An 11,759-nucleotide genomic window follows, 5' to 3' on the forward strand; every position below is an offset into this window, starting at 1 on the left:
AGATTTTTAGAGAGATGTCTGTACGTGCTTGTATACGTTCGTTTCTACGTCCGTAAGTTTGCGACGTTTTTTCCGTCGTCCAAATCTCAAGAACCAGTAGAGATATAAATTCAAATAAATTTTGTTATACAGATAATAATGCAGATAGATGCATAAATGAGTCTCAAAAAAATTGCGTGAGTGTTTTTTTTTTAGCATAGCTATTTTAAAAATATAAGCTTCAAACTTATTTTATTTTATAAGAAGTATTGTTTTCAAAAACTCGATAACATTTAAAAAAAAATCGAATTGACAGGTTTTTAACACAAAATAAAAATTAAAAAAAAAAACTTTAATAAAATTAAATTTAGAATAAAAAATTTATTTCATTCATCCAATTTGTATTTGTTTATAATTAAAAATAAAAACTTTTAGAGCTTTTAAAACTTTAATACTAATTTTTTTTTTAAAATTGGTTAACGATTAAAAATCTCTTAAGCAAAAATAGATTTTGAAATTAAACTATTTCATCATAATGCAAAATTTTGTTGGTTATTTTAATTTTTTTTAGAATAATTTAAATGATAACTTTTTTGACAAAAAATGAAAACCTACACACCTTTAAGCAAGACAAATCGACAAACGAGATGGGAAGTTATCAGTGTTGGTCGCATCCCAGAGTCTTTTTTATCTTTAAGATTCACTTCAGCAATTGAGTTCAAAACTATACGTGCTATAAAATAACACATATCAGTTGTAAATTGTCACATTCGTAATAATTCACATATGTACATATATCGTCGTTATGAGACCATTCATACGACTTATAGAGCTGCATTTATAATTTTGTATATCCTAAGGGGATAAAACACAGAAATGCTTAATGATAATGCTTGCTTGTCCATAATTCACCAACTGATTACTAGACAAAGATAGTTAAGTCAATAAACCGAGAGAGAGAGAGCACATTAAGGTATAATATACACAGTATAAAATTGCATTTTCCCAAAGCCATATTATAGATAACTTCAAGGCATCACCATCATCTTCATCACCATTCAATAATAATTTATTACACCTGATGATGTGAAACATTGTATAAGTGTCATTTGCTTCCTTGTGCAGAGAGTGCTTTATAGCAAAAACTTATACCCCTTACCTATGGGGGCTATCGTCGTCGGCGTCGTCGTCTTTACGTTGCGTTGGTCGTTCGTTGCTCAAGTCCGGAAATCTTCTTTTTAAAAGAGGTAAATCAGATATAATATACGCGTTCCTCACAAGAAGTAAGAGTTGCATTCAGATTATTATATGCCACAGACCTACTGCATCATCACTGATGGTGATGATGATGGCAAGGCTATCATCATGTGGTCATATCATCAAGACAAGTCTAGTGCAATCAATGTGTTGTGTTTATACGTCTTCAGAAAGATAGAAAGAATTAAGTGTCTAAATAAATACATATCATTCAATCTATGGATGGTATACGTATAAGTTCAATGACACTTAAATTGACATTAGAGAGGATTAAGGCGAAAAGATGAGGAGAACCTTTATAAAGGGTAAATAATATATGAGAGCAAGAGGTCAAAAGAACTCAAGTGGTACCTTGTAATGGCAACTCTACCTATATAATCAAATATCAATGGCAATAGCACTGTTGAAAAAATTGACAAGAAACGATTTAATATAACTTCTATCGAGTTTGTGAAACTAAGCTATAACAATAAGCACTAACCCTAGGAACTAGATATACCCACTCCTATACACTTACTTAGTTGATGATTGTTAATGATTCCAAACAAAGACCAGTAACATCAGCTTAATAGTACCTTATAGCCAATAAAACTTGTAGTTATAAGGTAGGTATGAATGTGAAATTATCAATAAATCTAAGGTAATGTCTAACAACACATAGATTCGACGAATTGATTTTATTGCCATCTGGGGACCTGCAGTAAAGACAGTGAGAATTATAGGTACTTGTTATATTTTGATAGAACACATTACCGTCAAACTGTTTGTTAATTATAAGCAAAGGCTGCGAGGGTAAAATAAAGTTTGCTAATTGTTTTGATATTCTGCTTTACTTCATTGTGAATATTTCGTATGCCTTAAAAATTAATAACCTTATAAAACTTAAAAAAATTTAGAGAGTCTGATAGATTGTCAAATTGAAAATATTGACATTTCTTCACTTTTCAAGCTTCCCAGAATCTAAATCTGTGGTTTTGTGAGAGATGTTTGTGTGTATACGTAAGTTTGTACTTTCCTTCCCCGGACGTTGGAAGTAAAACATTCATAATTGAAGCAATTCTTGGAGAAAGTAAAAATCTGGTTGACTCTGTTTAAAAGGTAGTTAAATTTTATGGACCGGTGTTGATTTTGTTACAGTCGCTCTTGGATTATCATCAAGCAGCGCCAATGTCATCAAGCCAACTGCTTCATCCACTCATAAAGGAAGCCTAGACCACCGAAAGCTTCCCCGATGAGTGGAAATAGGGAAAAATCGTCAAGCACCCAAAAAAGGAGAGTGCAGAGTGCGAAAACTGCCGTCGCACAAAATAGTAACAAAAGTAATATTGGAACGCATTATAGATCACCTTGAGGCCACACTCGATGCCGTGAAAGGCAGAAATCCGCTCTGGATCCTCCTGTATTGATCATATTAACACCATGCCGATCATTACTGAACAGTGCGTTGAATATCGATCACCACTAAACCTGCTGTTCATCGACTTCGAGAAGGCCTTTGATAGCGTAAACAGGGTGTATATCTGGTTAGCTTTGCGGAGGAGAGGCAACCCAGAAAAACATATTGCTATTATTAAAGCAACATATGATGTAACCAAGTGCCGCGTTCTGATGGTAGGTTGTCAGATGATTTTGAAATCCGAAGCGGAGTCAGACAGGGCTGTATTCTGTCGCCAATATTGTTTTTGTTGGTAATGGAGGGATCCAATGGACTTTGACATCCTATTTAAAGCACTTGGATTACGCCGACGATGTTTGCTTACTCTCTCATAGAATCATGGATCTCCATTAAATGACAACAAGTGTGGAGAGAGAAGCAGAAGTTGTGGGGCTCACAAAAGAAGGAAAAAGAGTGGACGACCAAGAAGCACATGGCGCAGGACAGTCGAAGCGGAATCAGCGTCAATACGCAAGAGTTGGAGGGAGCTTAAACACATCTCCGGAAACCGTACAAGATGAAGCGTAGGCGTAGTAGAGACCCTATGCCCTTTAAGGGGTTCCCAACGGACCTAACAGGTCTGAGGACCTAAGTAAGTAAGTAAGTAAGTATTCTGACCATTGACGACACTTGTGATGATCAAAAGGCTTTAGTTCTTGAGTCAATTGCCACTTGCAAGCGTGTAAAATGTTCATCAATCATGAGCGTGAGAGGTGCAACTGTTGGGAACTACGACGAGTTGAGCTCTTCAGCCACACTATCGCGAACAGTAGCAATATTTTCTTGAGTAAAAGCTGTACGCGCGAGCGTATATTGGTGTATTTACATCACCAAAAACCCAGTTTGTCAACTTTTTGTTTTTTTACGCACATTTGAAGCATTAAATTGACCGAAAATATTAAAAAATCACGTTATGTATTTTGATTTAAAAAACTAATTTCATAGTAAGCCTAAATAACTTATGAACGTTACTTAATTATGTATCTTCAAATTGAGCTAATCTGATATATAGAAATGTTAAATGAAATGCCAAATTAAAGTTGACGCTCAGGTACGTTCTTATTCAAAATCGGCCCTTAAAATTAACCCAACCTTTAATAATACTCTTTTTCTCCAATATACAATACAAACAAAATTATTTTTATGAAAAAACCAGGTTAATACAAGACAATTCCTGATAGTCAAGATAATAAAGCTAATTTTCAAGACTGACCAGGTACTTCTAGTCCACCCTGACGCTTCTAGGCCACTAAGACTCTATCATAAGAGAACGAAGACTTCACAGGAAGCAAATACAATTCAGGAACAACAGAGTCTTCCAAGACCAAAAAAGATTAATTAAGACTCTTTAGGACTGCAGAGTCTTTAAAATCGCAACTACTATTCAAGACGAAAAAACAGTTCATGACCACGCAAAATCTTCAACTTTTCCCTTGAGCCACATGGAGACTTCGAGCAACACATCAACTAAATTCCTTCTTAAAACTAGCTCGAGCCTTGGGAGAATGCTTTATTGTTTTAAATGAATATATTATAGCGATCGAAACAAATTAAACCTCCTACTTATATCTTAGGCGCTCAGACCTAGTGGCACATAAGTCCTCTACTCTTCCTATGCGCCATCGTGTGCGGTTTCTAGTTTCCAAGATGTTTGCGCTCTCCCCAGTCTTGACGATTCCCCTCCTAAACTGTTCTTCTCTGCGTTCTTCTCGGTCTCCTGAAGCATCTGTCTTTTTATCTGACTGGGTCATTATATTTTTGAAGCGTGTTCACTGACACTTGATCCTTTTTATAATAGTCTAATTTGGTCTCTTAACCATTTGTCTATACAGTTCTCGGTTGGAAAAAAGATTCTACCAAAAAGCACTTAAGATATTTTACAGACATACATATAAGTATGATTAAACATTTGAGTACAAGGTCAAAATTTTGTGTTTGAGCTGAGATATTACATCTTTAAAACGTTAAACAACATCCCGAAAGCAGACTTTCAATCACCGATAGGTCTGATCTCTGAAATAAGTAGATAACTGCTATTCCTTTCATCATCATTTGTTTGCGGAGCAGAGCATTTGAGTACGAGTATGCTGAAACAATTATTCAATAAGAGACTCATAGCTCGGTAAATATGTGTTTAACAGGTCGGATAATTATTACATCCTTTTAACAAGACACCCTCTAAAATATAAGAGCAAACATTTAACAAAAAAATCAATAAATTTACCGTTTTAAAGAGGTTAATAATGAATTCAAAAGAATTATAAATGCATTCAATTCAATCAAGAAAAAGAAAGATAAGAGCAGCTCTTAAAATCAAACAACTCCCATTTTATGTTTGACATAAAAAGTAAATACAACCAATTTTCCCACTTCCCATTTCCTAGCTTTAGCTACAAAAGCTTCGAACCTTTCCCATTCTGACCCAAAAAAAAAACAAACCTTTTTGTTAAGTATTTTGGGATAGCTAATATTTAGATAACCTATTAACACTTTTCATTCCATCAGACCCAGACATTATCGGAGGGTTTAACAGAAACGATGATAGCTCTAATGGATTGGAGGCAGACATTTACCTATTATTTTATGAAGAAGTATCTCTTCACAATAAAAGAAAAGAAAACAAATTTTTGGAAGCTTCTTTTTTGTTATCTGAAAAAGTTAGGTCGTATAATTTGTTTAATGTCTTGTGGCTACCGTATACATTTTTATTTTTATTCAACAAGTTGTCAGTTGGATCGATAAGGTTGATGTTGATATTTGTAGGTTGCTATACATAATAAACGTGATTGAGATTTCCATTAACATTGATTTTTACATCCCAACAACAAATAGAAGATTATAGCCATATAAGAAGAAGAAACAATTCAAGCCCCTAAAGACAGAAAGTCAGGCGACAAAAAGCAACTTAAGTATCAAATGACAAATTTTATGCATCTTTTATTTCTATTTTATTATTTCCATAAGGACTTATTATTAAATAAAACTTAACAAAGACAAGAAAACAAAAAACAAACTTTGTCACTTTGAAAAGTTTATCCTTGTCAACTCTGATGACATATAATTGGACTGAGATTAGGCTAAGGTTCTGTTTCCATCTACTGTCATGAAACATTTTATTCCTTCTTAAAAGACACACAATAATCTGTCTATGCATTACTTTAATATTCTATTGAAATCTTTCTTTTTGGCTTCTTGACAAAGAAATTTCTGACAAAATCACAGTCAGTAATAAAAGCAAAATTATCCTTTGCCAGTTGGGTGTCTGACTGTTAACTTAAAACAAACGAACAAGACGTACTTAATCCATTTTTAATTGTGTCGCACCATAAATTTCATTGTTTTCTCTTTATCATTTTCCAGACTTTAAATATAATATGTACATGAATGATTTTTTAAAAATGATGCCTACAGCATCTGGCACTTTATCCCTTGTTGTATTTCAGATTTGTCCTCCTTTTTTAAGTTTTGTTTTTGGAAATTTGAGAAGAGAGATGCCTTTGCTTGGTCGGTCGGATTATAGTTGGGAATTTTATGTAAACTATGGTGGGCCAACTTTCTCATATTTAAAACCGAATATAACTTTCATAATGTGAGTAAAAGATAAACCAACATTTAGGATACTTACTCTTGCTGTTTTTTTGGTATCATATTTTCGAAAAGTAAAGTTAAGAGCTTGTTTTGGTGATATAATAAAAACTTAGGAGAGGTAAATGAGCTGGCTTGTAGGCGGCTTCTTATATGATAATGGGGTGTTATTTAATGTATTATATTGACCACCTGCTGCTGCTGAGGTAGCGAAATCAAAGATTAAGGAAATTGAAGAAGTTTGTTTTGGTTAACTCATGTCGGCCGCAATCGTCAGGTGGTAACTATTAAGTATTTCATAAAATGATGATGGCAGTTTATTAAATATAACAAACTATAAATTGAGCAGCAGGTGGTATTATTGTTTGTTTGGTATGGAGAATAATAAAGAATATTTTTTTTAATTGCGGTTTGTTTTTATTTTTAAAACGAAAGAGCTGAGCTAAGAACTTTTTCACATATTACACGATCAATATATCTTCCGTTTTTGAAGTGAAATTTAATTAAAAACAATAATATTTCAATAAGTGGAAAAGAGAATATTATTGAAATAGAAGTCTCGAGAAGATTTGAATTAATTTTTTCTTGGATTTTGAACATAATTCAAGACATAATTTGAGTAATTCTGGTTGTAAATTCGTCTAGAGTTTTGGAGTTATTCACGGTCTCTTGCGTTGCCCTATAGAAAAAAATCGTACAATATATATATGTTTCAATGAAATATTGGTTTATATTGACTGACATCTACTTTTAACGGAGAAAAATATCGAAAAAAACCGAACTAAAAACAACAAAACTTGTGCGAGCTAATAAAAATTTTAATTTGTATTTTCATATGATAAACATGAAGCTTGCATTGGTAGGCGACCTAGTTCAGTCAGTATTGTCTCTTAGTTAAATTAAGATCATCTGTAATGCTTACACTTCCAACAATTATTTTAAAATAATTAAGTTACATTTGCTTCTCAATTTCTCTAAAATGTAATTAAACAATTTTATTTACTTTATAAAGAACCTTGTTCTTAATATTCCCTATTAACAAAAAAGGAGACATTAATAATGTGGAAAATTATAGGGGCATATCGCTTATAGCCGTCATCTCAAAAGTGTTTTGTGGTGTACTTGTTAACAGGCTTGAGACATGGGTTGAAACCAATAATATCCTGATCCACAGCTGTCTGGGATGGTTCAACGTATTTGGAATGGTTTGAAACGGACTCTGCTGTAAAACAAGGATGCCTTTATAAGTGCTCTTATATTTGTACTTTTTATTAATGATGTTGAAGCTCATCTACCTGAAGGTCTCCACATTGCTGATGACCTGGTATTACTTTCTGAATCTCCTGAAAATCTGCAACTAATGATATATCGTCTAGCTGATTAATGCGATAAATGGGGTCTGTCAATAATGTAGATAAATCAAAAATAATAATGTTCTCAATATCTGCACGTAATCACACTACAAACAATTGGCACTTTAATGGAAACCCTCTGCAGATAACTAATGAATACAAGTACCTGGGAGTGATTTTTAATAAACAATAGATTTTCAAAATCACTTTAATTTCAAAACCAAGACTTCTCAAAGTTTGTTAAGTCTAGCATCAAGGAATATATTTTCAAACCAGCGAATAGTATTATCTGCGAAACACAAGATTTTTGATGCTGTTATAAAAACTTCGCTTTGTTATGCTACCCAGTTATGATAAATCAACGAATACGGGGAGATAGAAACGTTTTACAGATGTTTTTACCGCTAAAAACACCTAACTATGCCTTATATCTGAAAAAGGACTTCCAAAAATATTTACTAGCACGATTAAATTACAAGCAGACTAAATTTTAAAGACTGACGAAAAGAATTGCACTTTATGAGCTAAGAAACGAGGACTGGTGGATGTCGATATGGAAAGCTCTGGGAAACGCGTGTGGAGAAACAATATCGCTGAATCCATCAAATTTGAATCATGCTAAAGACGTTTTCTACAAAAGCATACAAAGCTATGCAAATTTGGAACGCGATGCTCTTATGGAGGAAGCAGGAAATTTTGTACTCACAACTGACCCAGAATCTTATGACATCAAACAAACTCAGTGATTCACTGAATTACAGTCAAATTCCTTAATATTCAAAACAAGATGTGAAATCCTTAGCTTAAACGGATCACCATACAACGGCAGTTTAAATCAGTTTTTCACGCTTTGTGATTTAAAAGCAAAAGAAGATTGCTTCCAGTTTATGAGTATGTGTCCCGTTTTTGTGCCTAAACAAATGCAACCTTTGGAAAAAAAAACTCTGACGCTGCAAGAAACAGTAAAAGTGTTAAACAATTTTGAATGGAAAGCACTCTATTTCTTTTTGAAAACCATATATTCATAAAGACTGTTAATTATAACCAAATTTGTTTAAATGTATTCAATTTAAATTTTTGTTTATCATTCATACCCACAAAATTATTTATTTTGATTCGCTAACCTAGCTGACGGCAATGCCATAGCTTCAAAATTCATAAAACTATCAACAATGTACCAAAAGCAATAAGAAACAATAAATTAATGAATTACTCACTTAATAAATTGATTGCAGTTAAATCAACATAAAATTAATTGTAATTAATTTAATTAAAAATAGTAATGATCAACGCAGCAGTAATGATTTTATTTTCCTGTGATCATCTTATAAAAAATTTAATTAAATATTATAGACATTACATTTTACGTGACATTACCAATAAAGTTTTCTGTGGATGTTTTAAATTAAAAAAAAAAATATATTTTACTTTATGTTATCAAGTTTTTTTTTTATATTTTGTCCCGGTCACATTCCATTTTCTTAGTTAGTATTTTTCTCACACTGAATTAATTTTAACAAATCAGGCGTCAAAAAAAAACAATTTTTTGTAGACGATCCGAATTATATGTACGTTATTTATAATTTGTGTTTTTTATTAAAAATATTTAATTACCTGGGTTGTAAAATAACATGGGCTGTAAAAAACAGGGTAACAGAATAGCCTCCAACCGAGCGCTGACAGCAATGGAGAAACTTGATCACATTGCCAGCGATTTTGAAAATTTTAAATACTAAAGATTCATTTTTGACAAAAATTAAAAACGGTTTTCAAGAAAAACCAAGACTGACCACACAAAGTTTGATATAATTATTTTGAACTTTGAAGCAAAATTTGAGGTTCTACACGGTAAAGTATGTTAGAAATTTAAGTTGATATGTATAACATTTGAAATGATGGAGTAGAATATTAAAGTTATTTTTAATAAATTGATAAGCTTAAAAGAGGATTTACCTAATTTTAAACGAATTTATCTTCTTACTATCTCTTTGCTAAATTCGTATTACATATTTACAGTCAAAAAATGTAATGGTCTAGTCTTCAGTAGGGAATTCCAATTAATAGGTCCGTTTGACCTTGTGTGCTTTGGTTATATTTGCGAAATATCAATGTTTGAACACGTTTGGATGCCCGTTTTTTCATTTCTAACTAGTAAATTGTTAAACTCTTAACAATAGATTATTTTAATTTCTCGTCATAGTGAATTAAAAGCTTAAAATAATTACTTAGAATTAACTTAAAAAGACTTTCTCTTAAGAACTTGAACAAACCCATCACAATTATTAATTACTACATCTAATTTTAATTAGTTGGTATTTTTGTATTCCATTGCAATTTCAAGTGATTAAAATGGATATTTCTGGAATTACAATTACTTTTAATTGTCATGGAAAATGTCCCAATTACTAATTATTGGAAATTGAAAAGTTTAAATCAGTAACGAAAATTAGTTATTATTTTCCAATATAAGCAACTCTTACATCCTATCTTCAATTGAAAAATGCATGGAAAGTGACTACGTTTGTTCAACTTAATTTTAACGCGTTATCCGACTGTTAAACTTTCCGTTATCATAAATTGTACAGGTTCCTTATGCCAACGCTACCAAATTGAAGCCACGAAGTGAATGATCGTCTTTTTACTAATTTCATATTTATTTTGGTGAACTTCCACTACAAATCTCAAGAAATCATCTAAATAATGTCAAATTAAAGTTTTGAATATCAATATGATAGAGAAAAACAGAGTTGGGTAAAGCATTCTACATTCTCGATGTGCGGTTAAAAAAAGAATCTCTATACTTGACAGTACGTCCAAAATTAAGCTCATGGTTAAACTGATGTGCATTCCTAGAAGTATGAATATTATTTGAGAGGGGAGTGCAACTGGCTAATTCGACAGAAAACTGTTAATAAAAATATCAGTACAACAACGAAAGGCATGAAACATTACGCCGGTGTTCGAGTGACGTAAACATTACGCCTGTCCAAAAAACTTAAGCTTGTTTTAGGGGCACCTGCCAAAAACGCGAGTTATATTCAAGTTTAAGACGAATAAAGGCTTTGTAAATTATTGCCAAATCAGAAGGGGTGACAAATTTCTTGCACGGTCGGAGAAATCCTAAGCACCTAGTAGCATTTTTGGTAATATCAATTATGTGATCATTTCATTAGAGGTGACCTGTGATATACATACCGAGTACTGAAAGTTGACTAGTTTTCTGGTTGCAAGTGCCACTTATAGACAGTAGACAGCATTAAGCCCATTAGACAATGCTGTCAAGATCAGAATTTAATGAGCTTATGACTGCGATTTGTAGTCCACATCTGAAGAACAATGATAAATATCTTAAAACGAAAAAAAAAATAAAAAGCATAAACTGCTGTCGTCAGAGAAACAGGTTGATTAATTGGAAGTGCCAAAACAAAAGATCGTTTATGAAGATAAGGAAGAGAATCGGATACAAAACGGAGCCCTGAGGATCACTAGTATTTATTTGTTTCCTGGATTTCAGGCCTAAAACCATCCAATACAACTTGTATTTAACGGTTTGAAAAGTAGTTTCTAATTCAAAGAAGAAGAGATTTACCAATACCAAAAGCACGCATATTCGATAAGAGAGCTTGTTGCCAAACTATATTAAATGCCTTTTAAGTGCAATAATCTTATTTTCTCCAAAACGATGTAAATACTTGTTCCACTGTTCGGTGGACTTATTGCTACGAAAGCTATACTGTCGGCCATTAAGAAGCTTTCGTTCTTCGAAATATTTTTTAAGCTGATAATTAATCAGCGTTTCCATGACCTTCGAAAGAGGGGGCGGTAGTTGGAGGGGAAAGAGGATTCGCCTTTTTCAGGGACAAATGCTATTTTCCATTCGCTCATAAAGAGACCTGTAGATTAGGAAAGATGGAAAAGCTTACGGAATGGTTTTTCTAACGTTGAAGAACACCTCATCAGAATAACAGGGGGATACTATCCGGGCCAGCGGATTTGTGTATTTTAAGTTCTTTCAGTAATCTTGTAACTGCACCAATGTGAAAGAAGATTTGTCCTATAAAATCATTTACGCCCTTAAGAACACGAGGTCTCATGACGCGCTCTGGTAGCGTCGAATTAACAGCAAACTGCGGCAAGCAAATTGGCTTTAT

Source organism: Eupeodes corollae, chromosome 1, assembly GCF_945859685.1.
Source record: "Eupeodes corollae chromosome 1, idEupCoro1.1, whole genome shotgun sequence".
NCBI classification, from domain to species: domain Eukaryota; kingdom Metazoa; phylum Arthropoda; class Insecta; order Diptera; family Syrphidae; genus Eupeodes; species Eupeodes corollae.